Source organism: Osmerus eperlanus, chromosome 2 (assembly GCF_963692335.1).
Source record: "Osmerus eperlanus chromosome 2, fOsmEpe2.1, whole genome shotgun sequence".
Classification (NCBI taxonomy): domain Eukaryota; kingdom Metazoa; phylum Chordata; class Actinopteri; order Osmeriformes; family Osmeridae; genus Osmerus; species Osmerus eperlanus.
Genome location: NC_085019.1, coordinates 14,832,239 through 14,859,129, shown reverse-complemented (window position 1 = coordinate 14,859,129; position 26,891 = coordinate 14,832,239).

Sequence of the window (26,891 nt, the reverse complement as noted above, 5' to 3'; positions counted from 1 at the left end):
CACCAAATATAGCTGCAAGCAGCAATGAGGTGGCCAAGCAATCGAATGACCCATAAAACATGTTGTACATCCTCAGAAGAGGGTTACGAGTACACGCAACAAGTTTGATGCGAATCCATCAAAGATTTGCTGAGATACGACCCAACTTCCTGTTTGCTGGCTTAACGGCACATTTTGATTGGCCGTAACGGGCAAATGGTTTTGAAAATCCAAAAAACATATGATGGCTTTTGTGAGGCTTGGTCTGAAGATGATCTCTGCCAAATTTGGTGAAGATTGGAAAACATTTGTAGGAGGAGTACAGAAAAAACGTTTTTTCAGTAATTCAAAATGGCGGCCGCATCAATTCGGCTGTTATCACAAGTTATCATGTGTCACACACGGGATGTCCCAAGATATCATGAGACAAAGGAATCACTTAATAAAGGCAAACGAATCAACAGTTATTGGCCAAAACACATTTTTGCATCCTGCGGCCACGCCCAGTGATCACATGACACCAAATTGTTTGGACATCCTCAGATGAGGGTTCCGAGTCATCATACCAAGTTTGGTGTTGATTTCTCAAGGATTGGCTGAGATATGACCCAACTTCCTGTTTGGTGTCTTTGCTGCCGATTTTGATTGGCTGTACCGGACAAACGGTTTTGAAAATCAAAAATCTTTGGATAACTTCTGTGAGGGTTGCTCTGACGATGATGTGTGCCAATTCTGGGGAAGATTAAAGAAGAATTGTAGGAGGAGTAGGCTTTCAAAAGTTTTCGATAAAACCGGAAATGGCGGAAAATCTATATAACCGGAAATTGACGTCATAGGGTGTGTTGAACTCGTCTTGACCCATGGAATCCAATGGTACCTCATTTTTGAAAATCGGTCATACGGTTCAAAAGTTACGTGTGTAAACACAAGTCCAACTTTGACCCGTTGGTGGCGCTAGAGTGCTCCAATGGGAGACATGAAACTTGGTGAATATAAAGAGGGGACTGTGCTTAATGAGTGTGCCAAATTTCACAACTTTTTACCATACGGTTCTAGGGGCTGCCATAGACTCCAATGGCAGAAGAAGTGTAATAATAAATATAGCTGCAAGCAGCAATGAGGTGGCCAAGCAATCGAATGACCCATAAAACATGTTGTACATCCTCAGAAGAGGGTTACGAGTACACGCAACAAGTTTGGTGCGAATCCATCAAAGATTTGCTGAGATACGACCCAACTTCCTGTTTGCTGGCTTAACGGCACATTTTGATTGGCCGTAACGGGCAAATGGTTTTGAAAATCCAAAAAACATATGATGGCTTTTGTGAGGCTTGGTCTGAAGATGATCTCTGCCAAATTTGGTGAAGATTGGAAAACATTTGTAGGAGGAGTGCAGAAAAAACGTTTTTTCAGTAATTCAAAATGGCGGCCCCATCAATTCGGCTGTTATCACAAGTTATCATGTGTAACACACGGGATGTCCCAAGATATCATGAGACAAAGGAATCACTTAATAAAGGCAAACGAATCAACAGTTATTGGCCAAAACACATTTTTGCATCCTGCGGCCACGCCCAGTGATCACATGACACCAAATTGTTTGGACATCCTCAGATGAGGGTTCCGAGTCATCATACCAAGTTTGGTGTTGATTTCTCAAGGATTGGCTGAGATATGACCCAACTTCCTGTTTGGTGTCTTTGCTGCCGATTTTGATTGGCTGTACCGGACAAACGGTTTTGAAAATCAAAAATCTTTGGATAACTTCTGTGAGGGTTGCTCTGACGATGATGTGTGCCAATTCTGGGGAAGATTAAAGAAGAATTGTAGGAGGAGTAGGCTTTCAAAAGTTTTCGATAAAACCGGAAATGGCGGAAAATCTATATAACCGGAAATTGACGTCATAGGGTGTGTTGAACTCGTCTTGACCCATGGAATCCAATGGTACCTCATTTTTGAAAATCGGTCATACGGTTCAAAAGTTACGTGTGTAAACACAAGTCCAACTTTGACCCGTTGGTGGCGCTAGAGTGCTCCAATGGGAGACATGAAACTTGGTGAATATAAAGAGGGGACTGTGCTTAATGAGTGTGCCAAATTTCACAACTTTTTACCATACGGTTCTAGGGGCTGCCATAGACTCCAATGGCAGAAGAAGTGTAATAATAATAAGAAAAGGTAGAAACACTTAAGTGGCTTCGCCGCTTCGCGGCTTGGCCACCAAATATAGCTGCAAGCAGCAATGAGGTGGCCAAGCAATCGAATGACCCATAAAACATGTTGTACATCCTCAGAAGAGGGTTACGAGTACACGCAACAAGTTTGATGCGAATCCATCAAAGATTTGCTGAGATACGACCCAACTTCCTGTTTGCTGGCTTAACGGCACATTTTGATTGGCCGTAACGGGCAAATGGTTTTGAAAATCCAAAAAACATATGATGGCTTTTGTGAGGCTTGGTCTGAAGATGATCTCTGCCAAATTTGGTGAAGATTGGAAAACATTTGTAGGAGGAGTACAGAAAAAACGTTTTTTCAGTAATTCAAAATGGCGGCCGCATCAATTCGGCTGTTATCACAAGTTATCATGTGTCACACACGGGATGTCCCAAGATATCATGAGACAAAGGAATCACTTAATAAAGGCAAACGAATCAACAGTTATTGGCCAAAACACATTTTTGCATCCTGCGGCCACGCCCAGTGATCACATGACACCAAATTGTTTGGACATCCTCAGATGAGGGTTCCGAGTCATCATACCAAGTTTGGTGTTGATTTCTCAAGGATTGGCTGAGATATGACCCAACTTCCTGTTTGGTGTCTTTGCTGACGATTTTGATTGGCTGTACCGGACAAACGGTTTTGAAAATCAAAAATCTTTGGATAACTTCTGTGAGGGTTGCTCTGACGATGATGTGTGCCAATTCTGGGGAAGATTAAAGAAGAATTGTAGGAGGAGTAGGCTTTCAAAAGTTTTCGATAAAACCGGAAATGGCGGAAAATCTATATAACCGGAAATTGACGTCATAGGGTGTGTTGAACTCGTCTTGACCCATGGAATCCAATGGTACCTCATTTTTGAATATCGGTCATACGGTTCAAAAGTTACGTGTGTAAACACAAGTCCAACTTTGACCCGTTGGTGGCGCTAGAGTGCTCCAATGGGAGACATGAAACTTGGTGAATATAAAGAGGGGACTGTGCTTAATGAGTGTGCCAAATTTCACAACTTTTTACCATACGGTTCTAGGGGCTGCCATAGACTCCAATGGCAGAAGAAGTGTAATAATAAATATAGCTGCAAGCAGCAATGAGGTGGCCAAGCAATCGAATGACCCATAAAACATGTTGTACATCCTCAGAAGAGGGTTACGAGTACACGCAACAAGTTTGGTGCGAATCCATCAAAGATTTGCTGAGATACGACCCAACTTCCTGTTTGCTGGCTTAACGGCACATTTTGATTGGCCGTAACGGGCAAATGGTTTTGAAAATCCAAAAAACATATGATGGCTTTTGTGAGGCTTGGTCTGAAGATGATCTCTGCCAAATTTGGTGAAGATTGGAAAACATTTGTAGGAGGAGTACAGAAAAAACGTTTTTTCAGTAATTCAAAATGGCGGCCGCATCAATTCGGCTGTTATCACAAGTTATCATGTGTCACACACGGGATGTCCCAAGATATCATGAGACAAAGGAATCACTTAATAAAGGCAAACGAATCAACAGTTATTGGCCAAAACACATTTTTGCATCCTGCGGCCACGCCCAGTGATCACATGACACCAAATTGTTTGGACATCCTCAGATGAGGGTTCCGAGTCATCATACCAAGTTTGGTGTTGATTTCTCAAGGATTGGCTGAGATATGACCCAACTTCCTGTTTGGTGTCTTTGCTGCCGATTTTGATTGGCTGTACCGGACAAACGGTTTTGAAAATCAAAAATCTTTGGATAACTTCTGTGAGGGTTGCTCTGACGATGATGTGTGCCAATTCTGGGGAAGATTAAAGAAGAATTGTAGGAGGAGTAGGCTTTCAAAAGTTTTCGATAAAACCGGAAATGGCGGAAAATCTATATAACCGGAAATTGACGTCATAGGGTGTGTTGAACTCGTCTTGACCCATGGAATCCAATGGTACCTCATTTTTGAAAATCGGTCATACGGTTCAAAAGTTACGTGTGTAAACACAAGTCCAACTTTGACCCGTTGGTGGCGCTAGAGTGCTCCAATGGGAGACATGAAACTTGGTGAATATAAAGAGGGGACTGTGCTTAATGAGTGTGCCAAATTTCACAACTTTTTACCATACGGTTCTAGGGGCTGCCATAGACTCCAATGGCAGAAGAAGTGTAATAATAAATATAGCTGCAAGCAGCAATGAGGTGGCCAAGCAATCGAATGACCCATAAAACATGTTGTACATCCTCAGAAGAGGGTTACGAGTACACGCAACAAGTTTGGTGCGAATCCATCAAAGATTTGCTGAGATACGACCCAACTTCCTGTTTGCTGGCTTAACGGCACATTTTGATTGGCCGTAACGGGCAAATGGTTTTGAAAATCCAAAAAACATATGATGGCTTTTGTGAGGCTTGGTCTGAAGATGATCTCTGCCAAATTTGGTGAAGATTGGAAAACATTTGTAGGAGGAGTGCAGAAAAAACGTTTTTTCAGTAATTCAAAATGGCGGCCGCATCAATTCGGCTGTTATCACAAGTTATCATGTGTCACACACGGGATGTCCCAAGATATCATGAGACAAAGGAATCACTTAATAAAGGCAAACGAATCAACAGTTATTGGCCAAAACACATTTTTGCATCCTGCGGCCACGCCCAGTGATCACATGACACCAAATTGTTTGGACATCCTCAGATGAGGGTTCCGAGTCATCATACCAAGTTTGGTGTTGATTTCTCAAGGATTGGCTGAGATATGACCCAACTTCCTGTTTGGTGTCTTTGCTGCCGATTTTGATTGGCTGTACCGGACAAACGGTTTTGAAAATCAAAAATCTTTGGATAACTTCTGTGAGGGTTGCTCTGACGATGATGTGTGCCAATTCTGGGGAAGATTAAAGAAGAATTGTAGGAGGAGTAGGCTTTCAAAAGTTTTCGATAAAACCGGAAATGGCGGAAAATCTATATAACCGGAAATTGACGTCATAGGGTGTGTTGAACTCGTCTTGACCCATGGAATCCAATGGTACCTCATTTTTTAAAATCGGTCATACGGTTCAAAAGTTACGTGTGTAAACACAAGTCCAACTTTGACCCGTTGGTGGCGCTAGAGTGCTCCAATGGGAGACATGAAACTTGGTGAATATAAAGAGGGGACTGTGCTTAATGAGTGTGCCAAATTTCACAACTTTTTACCATACGGTTCTAGGGGCTGCCATAGACTCCAATGGCAGAAGAAGTGTAATAATAATAAGAAAAGGTAGAAACACTTAAGTGGCTTCGCCGCTTCGCGGCTTGGCCACCAAATATAGCTGCAAGCAGCAATGAGGTGGCCAAGCAATCGAATGACCCATAAAACATGTTGTACATCCTCAGAAGAGGGTTACGAGTACACGCAACAAGTTTGATGCGAATCCATCAAAGATTTGCTGAGATACGACCCAACTTCCTGTTTGCTGGCTTAACGGCACATTTTGATTGGCCGTAACGGGCAAATGGTTTTGAAAATCCAAAAAACATATGATGGCTTTTGTGAGGCTTGGTCTGAAGATGATCTCTGCCAAATTTGGTGAAGATTGGAAAACATTTGTAGGAGGAGTACAGAAAAAACGTTTTTTCAGTAATTCAAAATGGCGGCCGCATCAATTCGGCTGTTATCACAAGTTATCATGTGTCACACACGGGATGTCCCAAGATATCATGAGACAAAGGAATCACTTAATAAAGGCAAACGAATCAACAGTTATTGGCCAAAACACATTTTTGCATCCTGCGGCCACGCCCAGTGATCACATGACACCAAATTGTTTGGACATCCTCAGATGAGGGTTCCGAGTCATCATACCAAGTTTGGTGTTGATTTCTCAAGGATTGGCTGAGATATGACCCAACTTCCTGTTTGGTGTCTTTGCTGACGATTTTGATTGGCTGTACCGGACAAACGGTTTTGAAAATCAAAAATCTTTGGATAACTTCTGTGAGGGTTGCTCTGACGATGATGTGTGCCAATTCTGGGGAAGATTAAAGAAGAATTGTAGGAGGAGTAGGCTTTCAAAAGTTTTCGATAAAACCGGAAATGGCGGAAAATCTATATAACCGGAAATTGACGTCATAGGGTGTGTTGAACTCGTCTTGACCCATGGAATCCAATGGTACCTCATTTTTGAAAATCGGTCATACGGTTCAAAAGTTACGTGTGTAAACACAAGTCCAACTTTGACCCGTTGGTGGCGCTAGAGTGCTCCAATGGGAGACATGAAACTTGGTGAATATAAAGAGGGGACTGTGCTTAATGAGTGTGCCAAATTTCACAACTTTTTACCATACGGTTCTAGGGGCTGCCATAGACTCCAATGGCAGAAGAAGTGTAATAATAAATATAGCTGCAAGCAGCAATGAGGTGGCCAAGCAATCGAATGACCCATAAAACATGTTGTACATCCTCAGAAGAGGGTTACGAGTACACGCAACAAGTTTGGTGCGAATCCATCAAAGATTTGCTGAGATACGACCCAACTTCCTGTTTGCTGGCTTAACGGCACATTTTGATTGGCCGTAACGGGCAAATGGTTTTGAAAATCCAAAAAACATATGATGGCTTTTGTGAGGCTTGGTCTGAAGATGATCTCTGCCAAATTTGGTGAAGATTGGAAAACATTTGTAGGAGGAGTGCAGAAAAAACGTTTTTTCAGTAATTCAAAATGGCGGCCCCATCAATTCGGCTGTTATCACAAGTTATCATGTGTAACACACGGGATGTCCCAAGATATCATGAGACAAAGGAATCACTTAATAAAGGCAAACGAATCAACAGTTATTGGCCAAAACACATTTTTGCATCCTGCGGCCACGCCCAGTGATCACATGACACCAAATTGTTTGGACATCCTCAGATGAGGGTTCCGAGTCATCATACCAAGTTTGGTGTTGATTTCTCAAGGATTGGCTGAGATATGACCCAACTTCCTGTTTGGTGTCTTTGCTGCCGATTTTGATTGGCTGTACCGGACAAACGGTTTTGAAAATCAAAAATCTTTGGATAACTTCTGTGAGGGTTGCTCTGACGATGATGTGTGCCAATTCTGGGGAAGATTAAAGAAGAATTGTAGGAGGAGTAGGCTTTCAAAAGTTTTCGATAAAACCGGAAATGGCGGAAAATCTATATAACCGGAAATTGACGTCATAGGGTGTGTTGAACTCGTCTTGACCCATGGAATCCAATGGTACCTCATTTTTGAAAATCGGTCATACGGTTCAAAAGTTACGTGTGTAAACACAAGTCCAACTTTGACCCGTTGGTGGCGCTAGAGTGCTCCAATGGGAGACATGAAACTTGGTGAATATAAAGAGGGGACTGTGCTTAATGAGTGTGCCAAATTTCACAACTTTTTACCATACGGTTCTAGGGGCTGCCATAGACTCCAATGGCAGAAGAAGTGTAATAATAATAAGAAAAGGTAGAAACACTTAAGTGGCTTCGCCGCTTCGCGGCTTGGCCACCAAATATAGCTGCAAGCAGCAATGAGGTGGCCAAGCAATCGAATGACCCATAAAACATGTTGTACATCCTCAGAAGAGGGTTACGAGTACACGCAACAAGTTTGATGCGAATCCATCAAAGATTTGCTGAGATACGACCCAACTTCCTGTTTGCTGGCTTAACGGCACATTTTGATTGGCCGTAACGGGCAAATGGTTTTGAAAATCCAAAAAACATATGATGGCTTTTGTGAGGCTTGGTCTGAAGATGATCTCTGCCAAATTTGGTGAAGATTGGAAAACATTTGTAGGAGGAGTACAGAAAAAACGTTTTTTCAGTAATTCAAAATGGCGGCCGCATCAATTCGGCTGTTATCACAAGTTATCATGTGTCACACACGGGATGTCCCAAGATATCATGAGACAAAGGAATCACTTAATAAAGGCAAACGAATCAACAGTTATTGGCCAAAACACATTTTTGCATCCTGCGGCCACGCCCAGTGATCACATGACACCAAATTGTTTGGACATCCTCAGATGAGGGTTCCGAGTCATCATACCAAGTTTGGTGTTGATTTCTCAAGGATTGGCTGAGATATGACCCAACTTCCTGTTTGGTGTCTTTGCTGACGATTTTGATTGGCTGTACCGGACAAACGGTTTTGAAAATCAAAAATCTTTGGATAACTTCTGTGAGGGTTGCTCTGACGATGATGTGTGCCAATTCTGGGGAAGATTAAAGAAGAATTGTAGGAGGAGTAGGCTTTCAAAAGTTTTCGATAAAACCGGAAATGGCGGAAAATCTATATAACCGGAAATTGACGTCATAGGGTGTGTTGAACTCGTCTTGACCCATGGAATCCAATGGTACCTCATTTTTGAATATCGGTCATACGGTTCAAAAGTTACGTGTGTAAACACAAGTCCAACTTTGACCCGTTGGTGGCGCTAGAGTGCTCCAATGGGAGACATGAAACTTGGTGAATATAAAGAGGGGACTGTGCTTAATGAGTGTGCCAAATTTCACAACTTTTTACCATACGGTTCTAGGGGCTGCCATAGACTCCAATGGCAGAAGAAGTGTAATAATAAATATAGCTGCAAGCAGCAATGAGGTGGCCAAGCAATCGAATGACCCATAAAACATGTTGTACATCCTCAGAAGAGGGTTACGAGTACACGCAACAAGTTTGGTGCGAATCCATCAAAGATTTGCTGAGATACGACCCAACTTCCTGTTTGCTGGCTTAACGGCACATTTTGATTGGCCGTAACGGGCAAATGGTTTTGAAAATCCAAAAAACATATGATGGCTTTTGTGAGGCTTGGTCTGAAGATGATCTCTGCCAAATTTGGTGAAGATTGGAAAACATTTGTAGGAGGAGTACAGAAAAAACGTTTTTTCAGTAATTCAAAATGGCGGCCGCATCAATTCGGCTGTTATCACAAGTTATCATGTGTCACACACGGGATGTCCCAAGATATCATGAGACAAAGGAATCACTTAATAAAGGCAAACGAATCAACAGTTATTGGCCAAAACACATTTTTGCATCCTGCGGCCACGCCCAGTGATCACATGACACCAAATTGTTTGGACATCCTCAGATGAGGGTTCCGAGTCATCATACCAAGTTTGGTGTTGATTTCTCAAGGATTGGCTGAGATATGACCCAACTTCCTGTTTGGTGTCTTTGCTGACGATTTTGATTGGCTGTACCGGACAAACGGTTTTGAAAATCAAAAATCTTTGGATAACTTCTGTGAGGGTTGCTCTGACGATGATGTGTGCCAATTCTGGGGAAGATTAAAGAAGAATTGTAGGAGGAGTAGGCTTTCAAAAGTTTTCGATAAAACCGGAAATGGCGGAAAATCTATATAACCGGAAATTGACGTCATAGGGTGTGTTGAACTCGTCTTGACCCATGGAATCCAATGGTACCTCATTTTTGAAAATCGGTCATACGGTTCAAAAGTTACGTGTGTAAACACAAGTCCAACTTTGACCCGTTGGTGGCGCTAGAGTGCTCCAATGGGAGACATGAAACTTGGTGAATATAAAGAGGGGACTGTGCTTAATGAGTGTGCCAAATTTCACAACTTTTTACCATACGGTTCTAGGGGCTGCCATAGACTCCAATGGCAGAAGAAGTGTAATAATAAATATAGCTGCAAGCAGCAATGAGGTGGCCAAGCAATCGAATGACCCATAAAACATGTTGTACATCCTCAGAAGAGGGTTACGAGTACACGCAACAAGTTTGGTGCGAATCCATCAAAGATTTGCTGAGATACGACCCAACTTCCTGTTTGCTGGCTTAACGGCACATTTTGATTGGCCGTAACGGGCAAATGGTTTTGAAAATCCAAAAAACATATGATGGCTTTTGTGAGGCTTGGTCTGAAGATGATCTCTGCCAAATTTGGTGAAGATTGGAAAACATTTGTAGGAGGAGTGCAGAAAAAACGTTTTTTCAGTAATTCAAAATGGCGGCCCCATCAATTCGGCTGTTATCACAAGTTATCATGTGTCACACACGGGATGTCCCAAGATATCATGAGACAAAGGAATCACTTAATAAAGGCAAACGAATCAACAGTTATTGGCCAAAACACATTTTTGCATCCTGCGGCCACGCCCAGTGATCACATGACACCAAATTGTTTGGACATCCTCAGATGAGGGTTCCGAGTCATCATACCAAGTTTGGTGTTGATTTCTCAAGGATTGGCTGAGATATGACCCAACTTCCTGTTTGGTGTCTTTGCTGCCGATTTTGATTGGCTGTACCGGACAAACGGTTTTGAAAATCAAAAATCTTTGGATAACTTCTGTGAGGGTTGCTCTGACGATGATGTGTGCCAATTCTGGGGAAGATTAAAGAAGAATTGTAGGAGGAGTAGGCTTTCAAAAGTTTTCGATAAAACCGGAAATGGCGGAAAATCTATATAACCGGAAATTGACGTCATAGGGTGTGTTGAACTCGTCTTGACCCATGGAATCCAATGGTACCTCATTTTTTAAAATCGGTCATACGGTTCAAAAGTTACGTGTGTAAACACAAGTCCAACTTTGACCCGTTGGTGGCGCTAGAGTGCTCCAATGGGAGACATGAAACTTGGTGAATATAAAGAGGGGACTGTGCTTAATGAGTGTGCCAAATTTCACAACTTTTTACCATACGGTTCTAGGGGCTGCCATAGACTCCAATGGCAGAAGAAGTGTAATAATAAATATAGCTGCAAGCAGCAATGAGGTGGCCAAGCAATCGAATGACCCATAAAACATGTTGTACATCCTCAGAAGAGGGTTACGAGTACACGCAACAAGTTTGGTGCGAATCCATCAAAGATTTGCTGAGATACGACCCAACTTCCTGTTTGCTGGCTTAACGGCACATTTTGATTGGCCGTAACGGGCAAATGGTTTTGAAAATCCAAAAAACATATGATGGCTTTTGTGAGGCTTGGTCTGAAGATGATCTCTGCCAAATTTGGTGAAGATTGGAAAACATTTGTAGGAGGAGTGCAGAAAAAACGTTTTTTCAGTAATTCAAAATGGCGGCCCCATCAATTCGGCTGTTATCACAAGTTATCATGTGTCACACACGGGATGTCCCAAGATATCATGAGACAAAGGAATCACTTAATAAAGGCAAACGAATCAACAGTTATTGGCCAAAACACATTTTTGCATCCTGCGGCCACGCCCAGTGATCACATGACACCAAATTGTTTGGACATCCTCAGATGAGGGTTCCGAGTCATCATACCAAGTTTGGTGTTGATTTCTCAAGGATTGGCTGAGATATGACCCAACTTCCTGTTTGGTGTCTTTGCTGCCGATTTTGATTGGCTGTACCGGACAAACGGTTTTGAAAATCAAAAATCTTTGGATAACTTCTGTGAGGGTTGCTCTGACGATGATGTGTGCCAATTCTGGGGAAGATTAAAGAAGAATTGTAGGAGGAGTAGGCTTTCAAAAGTTTTCGATAAAACCGGAAATGGCGGAAAATCTATATAACCGGAAATTGACGTCATAGGGTGTGTTGAACTCGTCTTGACCCATGGAATCCAATGGTACCTCATTTTTTAAAATCGGTCATACGGTTCAAAAGTTACGTGTGTAAACACAAGTCCAACTTTGACCCGTTGGTGGCGCTAGAGTGCTCCAATGGGAGACATGAAACTTGGTGAATATAAAGAGGGGACTGTGCTTAATGAGTGTGCCAAATTTCACAACTTTTTACCATACGGTTCTAGGGGCTGCCATAGACTCCAATGGCAGAAGAAGTGTAATAATAAATATAGCTGCAAGCAGCAATGAGGTGGCCAAGCAATCGAATGACCCATAAAACATGTTGTACATCCTCAGAAGAGGGTTACGAGTACACGCAACAAGTTTGGTGCGAATCCATCAAAGATTTGCTGAGATACGACCCAACTTCCTGTTTGCTGGCTTAACGGCACATTTTGATTGGCCGTAACGGGCAAATGGTTTTGAAAATCCAAAAAACATATGATGGCTTTTGTGAGGCTTGGTCTGAAGATGATCTCTGCCAAATTTGGTGAAGATTGGAAAACATTTGTAGGAGGAGTGCAGAAAAAACGTTTTTTCAGTAATTCAAAATGGCGGCCGCATCAATTCGGCTGTTATCACAAGTTATCATGTGTCACACACGGGATGTCCCAAGATATCATGAGACAAAGGAATCACTTAATAAAGGCAAACGAATCAACAGTTATTGGCCAAAACACATTTTTGCATCCTGCGGCCACGCCCAGTGATCACATGACACCAAATTGTTTGGACATCCTCAGATGAGGGTTCCGAGTCATCATACCAAGTTTGGTGTTGATTTCTCAAGGATTGGCTGAGATATGACCCAACTTCCTGTTTGGTGTCTTTGCTGCCGATTTTGATTGGCTGTACCGGACAAACGGTTTTGAAAATCAAAAATCTTTGGATAACTTCTGTGAGGGTTGCTCTGACGATGATGTGTGCCAATTCTGGGGAAGATTAAAGAAGAATTGTAGGAGGAGTAGGCTTTCAAAAGTTTTCGATAAAACCGGAAATGGCGGAAAATCTATATAACCGGAAATTGACGTCATAGGGTGTGTTGAACTCGTCTTGACCCATGGAATCCAATGGTACCTCATTTTTGAAAATCGGTCATACGGTTCAAAAGTTACGTGTGTAAACACAAGTCCAACTTTGACCCGTTGGTGGCGCTAGAGTGCTCCAATGGGAGACATGAAACTTGGTGAATATAAAGAGGGGACTGTGCTTAATGAGTGTGCCAAATTTCACAACTTTTTACCATACGGTTCTAGGGGCTGCCATAGACTCCAATGGCAGAAGAAGTGTAATAATAATAAGAAAAGGTAGAAACACTTAAGTGGCTTCGCCGCTTCGCGGCTTGGCCACCAAATATAGCTGCAAGCAGCAATGAGGTGGCCAAGCAATCGAATGACCCATAAAACATGTTGTACATCCTCAGAAGAGGGTTACGAGTACACGCAACAAGTTTGGTGCGAATCCATCAAAGATTTGCTGAGATACGACCCAACTTCCTGTTTGCTGGCTTAACGGCACATTTTGATTGGCCGTAACGGGCAAATGGTTTTGAAAATCCAAAAAACATATGATGGCTTTTGTGAGGCTTGGTCTGAAGATGATCTCTGCCAAATTTGGTGAAGATTGGAAAACATTTGTAGGAGGAGTGCAGAAAAAACGTTTTTTCAGTAATTCAAAATGGCGGCCGCATCAATTCGGCTGTTATCACAAGTTATCATGTGTCACACACGGGATGTCCCAAGATATCATGAGACAAAGGAATCACTTAATAAAGGCAAACGAATCAACAGTTATTGGCCAAAACACATTTTTGCATCCTGCGGCCACGCCCAGTGATCACATGACACCAAATTGTTTGGACATCCTCAGATGAGGGTTCCGAGTCATCATACCAAGTTTGGTGTTGATTTCTCAAGGATTGGCTGAGATATGACCCAACTTCCTGTTTGGTGTCTTTGCTGCCGATTTTGATTGGCTGTACCGGACAAACGGTTTTGAAAATCAAAAATCTTTGGATAACTTCTGTGAGGGTTGCTCTGACGATGATGTGTGCCAATTCTGGGGAAGATTAAAGAAGAATTGTAGGAGGAGTAGGCTTTCAAAAGTTTTCGATAAAACCGGAAATGGCGGAAAATCTATATAACCGGAAATTGACGTCATAGGGTGTGTTGAACTCGTCTTGACCCATGGAATCCAATGGTACCTCATTTTTGAAAATCGGTCATACGGTTCAAAAGTTACGTGTGTAAACACAAGTCCAACTTTGACCCGTTGGTGGCGCTAGAGTGCTCCAATGGGAGACATGAAACTTGGTGAATATAAAGAGGGGACTGTGCTTAATGAGTGTGCCAAATTTCACAACTTTTTACCATACGGTTCTAGGGGCTGCCATAGACTCCAATGGCAGAAGAAGTGTAATAATAATAAGAAAAGGTAGAAACACTTAAGTGGCTTCGCCGCTTCGCGGCTTGGCCACCAAATATAGCTGCAAGCAGCAATGAGGTGGCCAAGCAATCGAATGACCCATAAAACATGTTGTACATCCTCAGAAGAGGGTTACGAGTACACGCAACAAGTTTGATGCGAATCCATCAAAGATTTGCTGAGATACGACCCAACTTCCTGTTTGCTGGCTTAACGGCACATTTTGATTGGCCGTAACGGGCAAATGGTTTTGAAAATCCAAAAAACATATGATGGCTTTTGTGAGGCTTGGTCTGAAGATGATCTCTGCCAAATTTGGTGAAGATTGGAAAACATTTGTAGGAGGAGTACAGAAAAAACGTTTTTTCAGTAATTCAAAATGGCGGCCGCATCAATTCGGCTGTTATCACAAGTTATCATGTGTCACACACGGGATGTCCCAAGATATCATGAGACAAAGGAATCACTTAATAAAGGCAAACGAATCAACAGTTATTGGCCAAAACACATTTTTGCATCCTGCGGCCACGCCCAGTGATCACATGACACCAAATTGTTTGGACATCCTCAGATGAGGGTTCCGAGTCATCATACCAAGTTTGGTGTTGATTTCTCAAGGATTGGCTGAGATATGACCCAACTTCCTGTTTGGTGTCTTTGCTGCCGATTTTGATTGGCTGTACCGGACAAACGGTTTTGAAAATCAAAAATCTTTGGATAACTTCTGTGAGGGTTGCTCTGACGATGATGTGTGCCAATTCTGGGGAAGATTAAAGAAGAATTGTAGGAGGAGTAGGCTTTCAAAAGTTTTCGATAAAACCGGAAATGGCGGAAAATCTATATAACCGGAAATTGACGTCATAGGGTGTGTTGAACTCGTCTTGACCCATGGAATCCAATGGTACCTCATTTTTGAAAATCGGTCATACGGTTCAAAAGTTACGTGTGTAAACACAAGTCCAACTTTGACCCGTTGGTGGCGCTAGAGTGCTCCAATGGGAGACATGAAACTTGGTGAATATAAAGAGGGGACTGTGCTTAATGAGTGTGCCAAATTTCACAACTTTTTACCATACGGTTCTAGGGGCTGCCATAGACTCCAATGGCAGAAGAAGTGTAATAATAATAAGAAAAGGTAGAAACACTTAAGTGGCTTCGCCGCTTCGCGGCTTGGCCACCAAATATAGCTGCAAGCAGCAATGAGGTGGCCAAGCAATCGAATGACCCATAAAACATGTTGTACATCCTCAGAAGAGGGTTACGAGTACACGCAACAAGTTTGATGCGAATCCATCAAAGATTTGCTGAGATACGACCCAACTTCCTGTTTGCTGGCTTAACGGCACATTTTGATTGGCCGTAACGGGCAAATGGTTTTGAAAATCCAAAAAACATATGATGGCTTTTGTGAGGCTTGGTCTGAAGATGATCTCTGCCAAATTTGGTGAAGATTGGAAAACATTTGTAGGAGGAGTGCAGAAAAAACGTTTTTTCAGTAATTCAAAATGGCGGCCGCATCAATTCGGCTGTTATCACAAGTTATCATGTGTCACACACGGGATGTCCCAAGATATCATGAGACAAAGGAATCACTTAATAAAGGCAAACGAATCAACAGTTATTGGCCAAAACACATTTTTGCATCCTGCGGCCACGCCCAGTGATCACATGACACCAAATTGTTTGGACATCCTCAGATGAGGGTTCCGAGTCATCATACCAAGTTTGGTGTTGATTTCTCAAGGATTGGCTGAGATATGACCCAACTTCCTGTTTGGTGTCTTTGCTGACGATTTTGATTGGCTGTACCGGACAAACGGTTTTGAAAATCAAAAATCTTTGGATAACTTCTGTGAGGGTTGCTCTGACGATGATGTGTGCCAATTCTGGGGAAGATTAAAGAAGAATTGTAGGAGGAGTAGGCTTTCAAAAGTTTTCGATAAAACCGGAAATGGCGGAAAATCTATATAACCGGAAATTGACGTCATAGGGTGTGTTGAACTCGTCTTGACCCATGGAATCCAATGGTACCTCATTTTTGAAAATCGGTCATACGGTTCAAAAGTTACGTGTGTAAACACAAGTCCAACTTTGACCCGTTGGTGGCGCTAGAGTGCTCCAATGGGAGACATGAAACTTGGTGAATATAAAGAGGGGACTGTGCTTAATGAGTGTGCCAAATTTCACAACTTTTTACCATACGGTTCTAGGGGCTGCCATAGACTCCAATGGCAGAAGAAGTGTAATAATAATAAGAAAAGGTAGAAACACTTAAGTGGCTTCGCCGCTTCGCGGCTTGGCCACCAAATATAGCTGCAAGCAGCAATGAGGTGGCCAAGCAATCGAATGACCCATAAAACATGTTGTACATCCTCAGAAGAGGGTTACGAGTACACGCAACAAGTTTGATGCGAATCCATCAAAGATTTGCTGAGATACGACCCAACTTCCTGTTTGCTGGCTTAACGGCACATTTTGATTGGCCGTAACGGGCAAATGGTTTTGAAAATCCAAAAAACATATGATGGCTTTTGTGAGGCTTGGTCTGAAGATGATCTCTGCCAAATTTGGTGAAGATTGGAAAACATTTGTAGGAGGAGTGCAGAAAAAACGTTTTTTCAGTAATTCAAAATGGCGGCCGCATCAATTCGGCTGTTATCACAAGTTATCATGTGTCACACACGGGATGTCCCAAGATATCATGAGACAAAGGAATCACTTAATAAAGGCAAACGAATCAACAGTTATTGGCCAAAACACATTTTTGCATCCTGCGGCCACGCCCAGTGATCACATGACACCAAATTGTTTGGACATCCTCAGATGAGGGTTCCGAGTCATCATACCAAGTTTGGTGTTGATTTCTCAAGGATTGGCTGAGATATGACCCAACTTCCTGTTTGGTGTCTTTGCTGACGATTTTGATTGGCTGTACCGGACAAACGGTTTTGAAAATCAAAAATCTTTGGATAACTTCTGTGAGGGTTGCTCTGACGATGATGTGTGCCAATTCTGGGGAAGATTAAAGAAGAATTGTAGGAGGAGTAGGCTTTCAAAAGTTTTCGATAAAACCGGAAATGGCGGAAAATCTATATAACCGGAAATTGACGTCATAGGGTGTGTTGAACTCGTCTTGACCCATGGAATCCAATGGTACCTCATTTTTGAAAATCGGTCATACGGTTCAAAAGTTACGTGTGTAAACACAAGTCCAACTTTGACCCGTTGGTGGCGCTAGAGTGCTCCAATGGGAGACATGAAACTTGGTGAATATAAAGAGGGGACTGTGCTTAATGAGTGTGCCAAATTTCACAACTTTTTACCATACGGTTCTAGGGGCTGCCATAGACTCCAATGGCAGAAGAAGTGTAATAATAATAAGAAAAGGTAGAAACACTTAAGTGGCTTCGCCGCTTCGCGGCTTGGCCACCAAATATAGCTGCAAGCAGCAATGAGGTGGCCAAGCAATCGAATGACCCATAAAACATGTTGTACATCCTCAGAAGAGGGTTACGAGTACACGCAACAAGTTTGATGCGAATCCATCAAAGATTTGCTGAGATACGACCCAACTTCCTGTTTGCTGGCTTAACGGCACATTTTGATTGGCCGTAACGGGCAAATGGTTTTGAAAATCCAAAAAACATATGATGGCTTTTGTGAGGCTTGGTCTGAAGATGATCTCTGCCAAATTTGGTGAAGATTGGAAAACATTTGTAGGAGGAGTACAGAAAAAACGTTTTTTCAGTAATTCAAAATGGCGGCCGCATCAATTCGGCTGTTATCACAAGTTATCATGTGTCACACACGGGATGTCCCAAGATATCATGAGACAAAGGAATCACTTAATAAAGGCAAACGAATCAACAGTTATTGGCCAAAACACATTTTTGCATCCTGCGGCCACGCCCAGTGATCACATGACACCAAATTGTTTGGACATCCTCAGATGAGGGTTCCGAGTCATCATACCAAGTTTGGTGTTGATTTCTCAAGGATTGGCTGAGATATGACCCAACTTCCTGTTTGGTGTCTTTGCTGACGATTTTGATTGGCTGTACCGGACAAACGGTTTTGAAAATCAAAAATCTTTGGATAACTTCTGTGAGGGTTGCTCTGACGATGATGTGTGCCAATTCTGGGGAAGATTAAAGAAGAATTGTAGGAGGAGTAGGCTTTCAAAAGTTTTCGATAAAACCGGAAATGGCGGAAAATCTATATAACCGGAAATTGACGTCATAGGGTGTGTTGAACTCGTCTTGACCCATGGAATCCAATGGTACCTCATTTTTGAAAATCGGTCATACGGTTCAAAAGTTACGTGTGTAAACACAAGTCCAACTTTGACCCGTTGGTGGCGCTAGAGTGCTCCAATGGGAGACATGAAACTTGGTGAATATAAAGAGGGGACTGTGCTTAATGAGTGTGCCAAATTTCACAACTTTTTACCATACGGTTCTAGGGGCTGCCATAGACTCCAATGGCAGAAGAAGTGTAATAATAATAAGAAAAGGTAGAAACACTTAAGTGGCTTCGCCGCTTCGCGGCTTGGCCACCAAATATAGCTGCAAGCAGCAATGAGGTGGCCAAGCAATCGAATGACCCATAAAACATGTTGTACATCCTCAGAAGAGGGTTACGAGTACACGCAACAAGTTTGGTGCGAATCCATCAAAGATTTGCTGAGATACGACCCAACTTCCTGTTTGCTGGCTTAACGGCACATTTTGATTGGCCGTAACGGGCAAATGGTTTTGAAAATCCAAAAAACATATGATGGCTTTTGTGAGGCTTGGTCTGAAGATGATCTCTGCCAAATTTGGTGAAGATTGGAAAACATTTGTAGGAGGAGTACAGAAAAAACGTTTTTTCAGTAATTCAAAATGGCGGCCGCATCAATTCGGCTGTTATCACAAGTTATCATGTGTCACACACGGGATGTCCCAAGATATCATGAGACAAAGGAATCACTTAATAAAGGCAAACGAATCAACAGTTATTGGCCAAAACACATTTTTGCATCCTGCGGCCACGCCCAGTGATCACATGACACCAAATTGTTTGGACATCCTCAGATGAGGGTTCCGAGTCATCATACCAAGTTTGGTGTTGATTTCTCAAGGATTGGCTGAGATATGACCCAACTTCCTGTTTGGTGTCTTTGCTGCCGATTTTGATTGGCTGTACCGGACAAACGGTTTTGAAAATCAAAAATCTTTGGATAACTTCTGTGAGGGTTGCTCTGACGATGATGTGTGCCAATTCTGGGGAAGATTAAAGAAGAATTGTAGGAGGAGTAGGCTTTCAAAAGTTTTCGATAAAACCGGAAATGGCGGAAAATCTATATAACCGGAAATTGACGTCATAGGGTGTGTTGAACTCGTCTTGACCCATGGAATCCAATGGTACCTCATTTTTGAAAATCGGTCATACGGTTCAAAAGTTACGTGTGTAAACACAAGTCCAACTTTGACCCGTTGGTGGCGCTAGAGTGCTCCAATGGGAGACATGAAACTTGGTGAATATAAAGAGGGGACTGTGCTTAATGAGTGTGCCAAATTTCACAACTTTTTACCATACGGTTCTAGGGGCTGCCATAGACTCCAATGGCAGAAGAAGTGTAATAATAATAAGAAAAGGTAGAAACACTTAAGTGGCTTCGCCGCTTCGCGGCTTGGCCACCAAATATAGCTGCAAGCAGCAATGAGGTGGCCAAGCAATCGAATGACCCATAAAACATGTTGTACATCCTCAGAAGAGGGTTACGAGTACACGCAACAAGTTTGATGCGAATCCATCAAAGATTTGCTGAGATACGACCCAACTTCCTGTTTGCTGGCTTAACGGCACATTTTGATTGGCCGTAACGGGCAAATGGTTTTGAAAATCCAAAAAACATATGATGGCTTTTGTGAGGCTTGGTCTGAAGATGATCTCTGCCAAATTTGGTGAAGATTGGAAAACATTTGTAGGAGGAGTACAGAAAAAACGTTTTTTCAGTAATTCAAAATGGCGGCCGCATCAATTCGGCTGTTATCACAAGTTATCATGTGTCACACACGGGATGTCCCAAGATATCATGAGACAAAGGAATCACTTAATAAAGGCAAACGAATCAACAGTTATTGGCCAAAACACATTTTTGCATCCTGCGGCCACGCCCAGTGATCACATGACACCAAATTGTTTGGACATCCTCAGATGAGGGTTCCGAGTCATCATACCAAGTTTGGTGTTGATTTCTCAAGGATTGGCTGAGATATGACCCAACTTCCTGTTTGGTGTCTTTGCTGACGATTTTGATTGGCTGTACCGGACAAACGGTTTTGAAAATCAAAAATCTTTGGATAACTTCTGTGAGGGTTGCTCTGACGATGATGTGTGCCAATTCTGGGGAAGATTAAAGAAGAATTGTAGGAGGAGTAGGCTTTCAAAAGTTTTCGATAAAACCGGAAATGGCGGAAAATCTATATAACCGGAAATTGACGTCATAGGGTGTGTTGAACTCGTCTTGACCCATGGAATCCAATGGTACCTCATTTTTGAAAATCGGTCATACGGTTCAAAAGTTACGTGTGTAAACACAAGTCCAACTTTGACCCGTTGGTGGCGCTAGAGTGCTCCAATGGGAGACATGAAACTTGGTGAATATAAAGAGGGGACTGTGCTTAATGAGTGTGCCAAATTTCACAACTTTTTACCATACGGTTCTAGGGGCTGCCATAGACTCCAATGGCAGAAGAAGTGTAATAATAATAAGAAAAGGTAGAAACACTTAAGTGGCTTCGCCGCTTCGCGGCTTGGCCACCAAATATAGCTGCAAGCAGCAATGAGGTGGCCAAGCAATCGAATGACCCATAAAACATGTTGTACATCCTCAGAAGAGGGTTACGAGTACACGCAACAAGTTTGATGCGAATCCATCAAAGATTTGCTGAGATACGACCCAACTTCCTGTTTGCTGGCTTAACGGCACATTTTGATTGGCCGTAACGGGCAAATGGTTTTGAAAATCCAAAAAACATATGATGGCTTTTGTGAGGCTTGGTCTGAAGATGATCTCTGCCAAATTTGGTGAAGATTGGAAAACATTTGTAGGAGGAGTGCAGAAAAAACGTTTTTTCAGTAATTCAAAATGGCGGCCGCATCAATTCGGCTGTTATCACAAGTTATCATGTGTCACACACGGGATGTCCCAAGATATCATGAGACAAAGGAATCACTTAATAAAGGCAAACGAATCAACAGTTATTGGCCAAAACACATTTTTGCATCCTGCGGCCACGCCCAGTGATCACATGACACCAAATTGTTTGGACATCCTCAGATGAGGGTTCCGAGTCATCATACCAAGTTTGGTGTTGATTTCTCAAGGATTGGCTGAGATATGACCCAACTTCCTGTTTGGTGTCTTTGCTGACGATTTTGATTGGCTGTACCGGACAAACGGTTTTGAAAATCAAAAATCTTTGGATAACTTCTGTGAGGGTTGCTCTGACGATGATGTGTGCCAATTCTGGGGAAGATTAAAGAAGAATTGTAGGAGGAGTAGGCTTTCAAAAGTTTTCGATAAAACCGGAAATGGCGGAAAATCTATATAACCGGAAATTGACGTCATAGGGTGTGTTGAACTCGTCTTGACCCATGGAATCCAATGGTACCTCATTTTTGAAAATCGGTCATACGGTTCAAAAGTTACGTGTGTAAACACAAGTCCAACTTTGACCCGTTGGTGGCGCTAGAGTGCTCCAATGGGAGACATGAAACTTGGTGAATATAAAGAGGGGACTGTGCTTAATGAGTGTGCCAAATTTCACAACTTTTTACCATACGGTTCTAGGGGCTGCCATAGACTCCAATGGCAGAAGAAGTGTAATAATAATAAGAAAAGGTAGAAACACTTAAGTGGCTTCGCCGCTTCGCGGCTTGGCCACCAAATATAGCTGCAAGCAGCAATGAGGTGGCCAAGCAATCGAATGACCCATAAAACATGTTGTACATCCTCAGAAGAGGGTTACGAGTACACGCAACAAGTTTGATGCGAATCCATCAAAGATTTGCTGAGATACGACCCAACTTCCTGTTTGCTGGCTTAACGGCACATTTTGATTGGCCGTAACGGGCAAATGGTTTTGAAAATCCAAAAAACATATGATGGCTTTTGTGAGGCTTGGTCTGAAGATGATCTCTGCCAAATTTGGTGAAGATTGGAAAACATTTGTAGGAGGAGTACAGAAAAAACGTTTTTTCAGTAATTCAAAATGGCGGCCGCATCAATTCGGCTGTTATCACAAGTTATCATGTGTCACACACGGGATGTCCCAAGATATCATGAGACAAAGGAATCACTTAATAAAGGCAAACGAATCAACAGTTATTGGCCAAAACACATTTTTGCATCCTGCGGCCACGCCCAGTGATCACATGACACCAAATTGTTTGGACATCCTCAGATGAGGGTTCCGAGTCATCATACCAAGTTTGGTGTTGATTTCTCAAGGATTGGCTGAGATATGACCCAACTTCCTGTTTGGTGTCTTTGCTGACGATTTTGATTGGCTGTACCGGACAAACGGTTTTGAAAATCAAAAATCTTTGGATAACTTCTGTGAGGGTTGCTCTGACGATGATGTGTGCCAATTCTGGGGAAGATTAAAGAAGAATTGTAGGAGGAGTAGGCTTTCAAAAGTTTTCGATAAAACCGGAAATGGCGGAAAATCTATATAACCGGAAATTGACGTCATAGGGTGTGTTGAACTCGTCTTGACCCATGGAATCCAATGGTACCTCATTTTTGAAAATCGGTCATACGGTTCAAAAGTTACGTGTGTAAACACAAGTCCAACTTTGACCCGTTGGTGGCGCTAGAGTGCTCCAATGGGAGACATGAAACTTGGTGAATATAAAGAGGGGACTGTGCTTAATGAGTGTGCCAAATTTCACAACTTTTTACCATACGGTTCTAGGGGCTGCCATAGACTCCAATGGCAGAAGAAGTGTAATAATAATAAGAAAAGGTAGAAACACTTAAGTGGCTTCGCCGCTTCGCGGCTTGGCCACCAAATATAGCTGCAAGCAGCAATGAGGTGGCCAAGCAATCGAATGACCCATAAAACATGTTGTACATCCTCAGAAGAGGGTTACGAGTACACGCAACAAGTTTGGTGCGAATCCATCAAAGATTTGCTGAGATACGACCCAACTTCCTGTTTGCTGGCTTAACGGCACATTTTGATTGGCCGTAACGGGCAAATGGTTTTGAAAATCCAAAAAACATATGATGGCTTTTGTGAGGCTTGGTCTGAAGATGATCTCTGCCAAATTTGGTGAAGATTGGAAAACATTTGTAGGAGGAGTGCAGAAAAAACGTTTTTTCAGTAATTCAAAATGGCGGCCGCATCAATTCGGCTGTTATCACAAGTTATCATGTGTCACACACGGGATGTCCCAAGATATCATGAGACAAAGGAATCACTTAATAAAGGCAAACAAATCAACAGTTATTGGCCAAAACACATTTTTGCATCCTGCGGCCACGCCCAGTGATCACATGACACCAAATTGTTTGGACATCCTCAGATGAGGGTTCCGAGTCATCATACCAAGTTTGGTGTTGATTTCTCAAGGATTGGCTGAGATATGACCCAACTTCCTGTTTGGTGTCTTTGCTGACGATTTTGATTGGCTGTACCGGACAAACGGTTTTGAAAATCAAAAATCTTTGGATAACTTCTGTGAGGGTTGCTCTGACGATGATGTGTGCCAATTCTGGGGAAGATTAAAGAAGAATTGTAGGAGGAGTAGGCTTTCAAAAGTTTTCGATAAAACCGGAAATGGCGGAAAATCTATATAACCGGAAATTGACGTCATAGGGTGTGTTGAACTCGTCTTGACCCATGGAATCCAATGGTACCTCATTTTTGAAAATCGGTCATACGGTTCAAAAGTTACGTGTGTAAACACAAGTCCAACTTTGACCCGTTGGTGGCGCTAGAGTGCTCCAATGGGAGACATGAAACTTGGTGAATATAAAGAGGGGACTGTGCTTAATGAGTGTGCCAAATTTCACAACTTTTTACCATACGGTTCTAGGGGCTGCCATAGACTCCAATGGCAGAAGAAGTGTAATAATAATAAGAAAAGGTAGAAACACTTAAGTGGCTTCGCCGCTTCGCGGCTTGGCCACCAAATATAGCTGCAAGCAGCAATGAGGTGGCCAAGCAATCGAATGACCCATAAAACATGTTGTACATCCTCAGAAGAGGGTTACGAGTACACGCAACAAGTTTGATGCGAATCCATCAAAGATTTGCTGAGATACGACCCAACTTCCTGTTTGCTGGCTTAACGGCACATTTTGATTGGCCGTAACGGGCAAATGGTTTTGAAAATCCAAAAAACATATGATGGCTTTTGTGAGGCTTGGTCTGAAGATGATCTCTGCCAAATTTGGTGAAGATTGGAAAACATTTGTAGGAGGAGTACAGAAAAAACGTTTTTTCAGTAATTCAAAATGGCGGCCGCATCAATTCGGCTGTTATCACAAGTTATCATGTGTCACACACGGGATGTCCCAAGATATCATGAGACAAAGGAATCACTTAATAAAGGCAAACGAATCAACAGTTATTGGCCAAAACACATTTTTGCATCCTGCGGCCACGCCCAGTGATCACATGACACCAAATTGTTTGGACATCCTCAGATGAGGGTTCCGAGTCATCATACCAAGTTTGGTGTTGATTTCTCAAGGATTGGCTGAGATATGACCCAACTTCCTGTTTGGTGTCTTTGCTGACGATTTTGATTGGCTGTACCGGACAAACGGTTTTGAAAATCAAAAATCTTTGGATAACTTCTGTGAGGGTTGCTCTGACGATGATGTGTGCCAATTCTGGGGAAGATTAAAGAAGAATTGTAGGAGGAGTAGGCTTTCAAAAGTTTTCGATAAAACCGGAAATGGCGGAAAATCTATATAACCGGAAATTGACGTCATAGGGTGTGTTGAACTCGTCTTGACCCATGGAATCCAATGGTACCTCATTTTTGAAAATCGGTCATACGGTTCAAAAGTTACGTGTGTAAACACAAGTCCAACTTTGACCCGTTGGTGGCGCTAGAGTGCTCCAATGGGAGACATGAAACTTGGTGAATATAAAGAGGGGACTGTGCTTAATGAGTGTGCCAAATTTCACAACTTTTTACCATACGGTTCTAGGGGCTGCCATAGACTCCAATGGCAGAAGAAGTGTAATAATAATAAGAAAAGGTAGAAACACTTAAGTGGCTTCGCCGCTTCGCGGCTTGGCCACCAAATATAGCTGCAAGCAGCAATGAGGTGGCCAAGCAATCGAATGACCCATAAAACATGTTGTACATCCTCAGAAGAGGGTTACGAGTACACGCAACAAGTTTGGTGCGAATCCATCAAAGATTTGCTGAGATACGACCCAACTTCCTGTTTGCTGGCTTAACGGCACATTTTGATTGGCCGTAACGGGCAAATGGTTTTGAAAATCCAAAAAACATATGATGGCTTTTGTGAGGCTTGGTCTGAAGATGATCTCTGCCAAATTTGGTGAAGATTGGAAAACATTTGTAGGAGGAGTGCAGAAAAAACGTTTTTTCAGTAATTCAAAATGGCGGCCGCATCAATTCGGCTGTTATCACAAGTTATCATGTGTCACACACGGGATGTCCCAAGATATCATGAGACAAAGGAATCACTTAATAAAGGCAAACAAATCAACAGTTATTGGCCAAAACACATTTTTGCATCCTGCGGCCACGCCCAGTGATCACATGACACCAAATTGTTTGGACATCCTCAGATGAGGGTTCCGAGTCATCATACCAAGTTTGGTGTTGATTTCTCAAGGATTGGCTGAGATATGACCCAACTTCCTGTTTGGTGTCTTTGCTGACGATTTTGATTGGCTGTACCGGACAAACGGTTTTGAAAATCAAAAATCTTTGGATAACTTCTGTGAGGGTTGCTCTGACGATGATGTGTGCCAATTCTGGGGAAGATTAAAGAAGAATTGTAGGAGGAGTAGGCTTTCAAAAGTTTTCGATAAAACCGGAAATGGCGGAAAATCTATATAACCGGAAATTGACGTCATAGGGTGTGTTGAACTCGTCTTGACCCATGGAATCCAATGGTACCTCATTTTTGAAAATCGGTCATACGGTTCAAAAGTTACGTGTGTAAACACAAGTCCAACTTTGACCCGTTGGTGGCGCTAGAGTGCTCCAATGGGAGACATGAAACTTGGTGAATATAAAGAGGGGACTGTGCTTAATGAGTGTGCCAAATTTCACAACTTTTTACCATACGGTTCTAGGGGCTGCCATAGACTCCAATGGCAGAAGAAGTGTAATAATAATAAGAAAAGGTAGAAACACTTAAGTGGCTTCGCCGCTTCGCGGCTTGGCCACCAAATATAGCTGCAAGCAGCAATGAGGTGGCCAAGCAATCGAATGACCCATAAAACATGTTGTACATCCTCAGAAGAGGGTTACGAGTACACGCAACAAGTTTGATGCGAATCCATCAAAGATTTGCTGAGATACGACCCAACTTCCTGTTTGCTGGCTTAACGGCACATTTTGATTGGCCGTAACGGGCAAATGGTTTTGAAAATCCAAAAAACATATGATGGCTTTTGTGAGGCTTGGTCTGAAGATGATCTCTGCCAAATTTGGTGAAGATTGGAAAACATTTGTAGGAGGAGTACAGAAA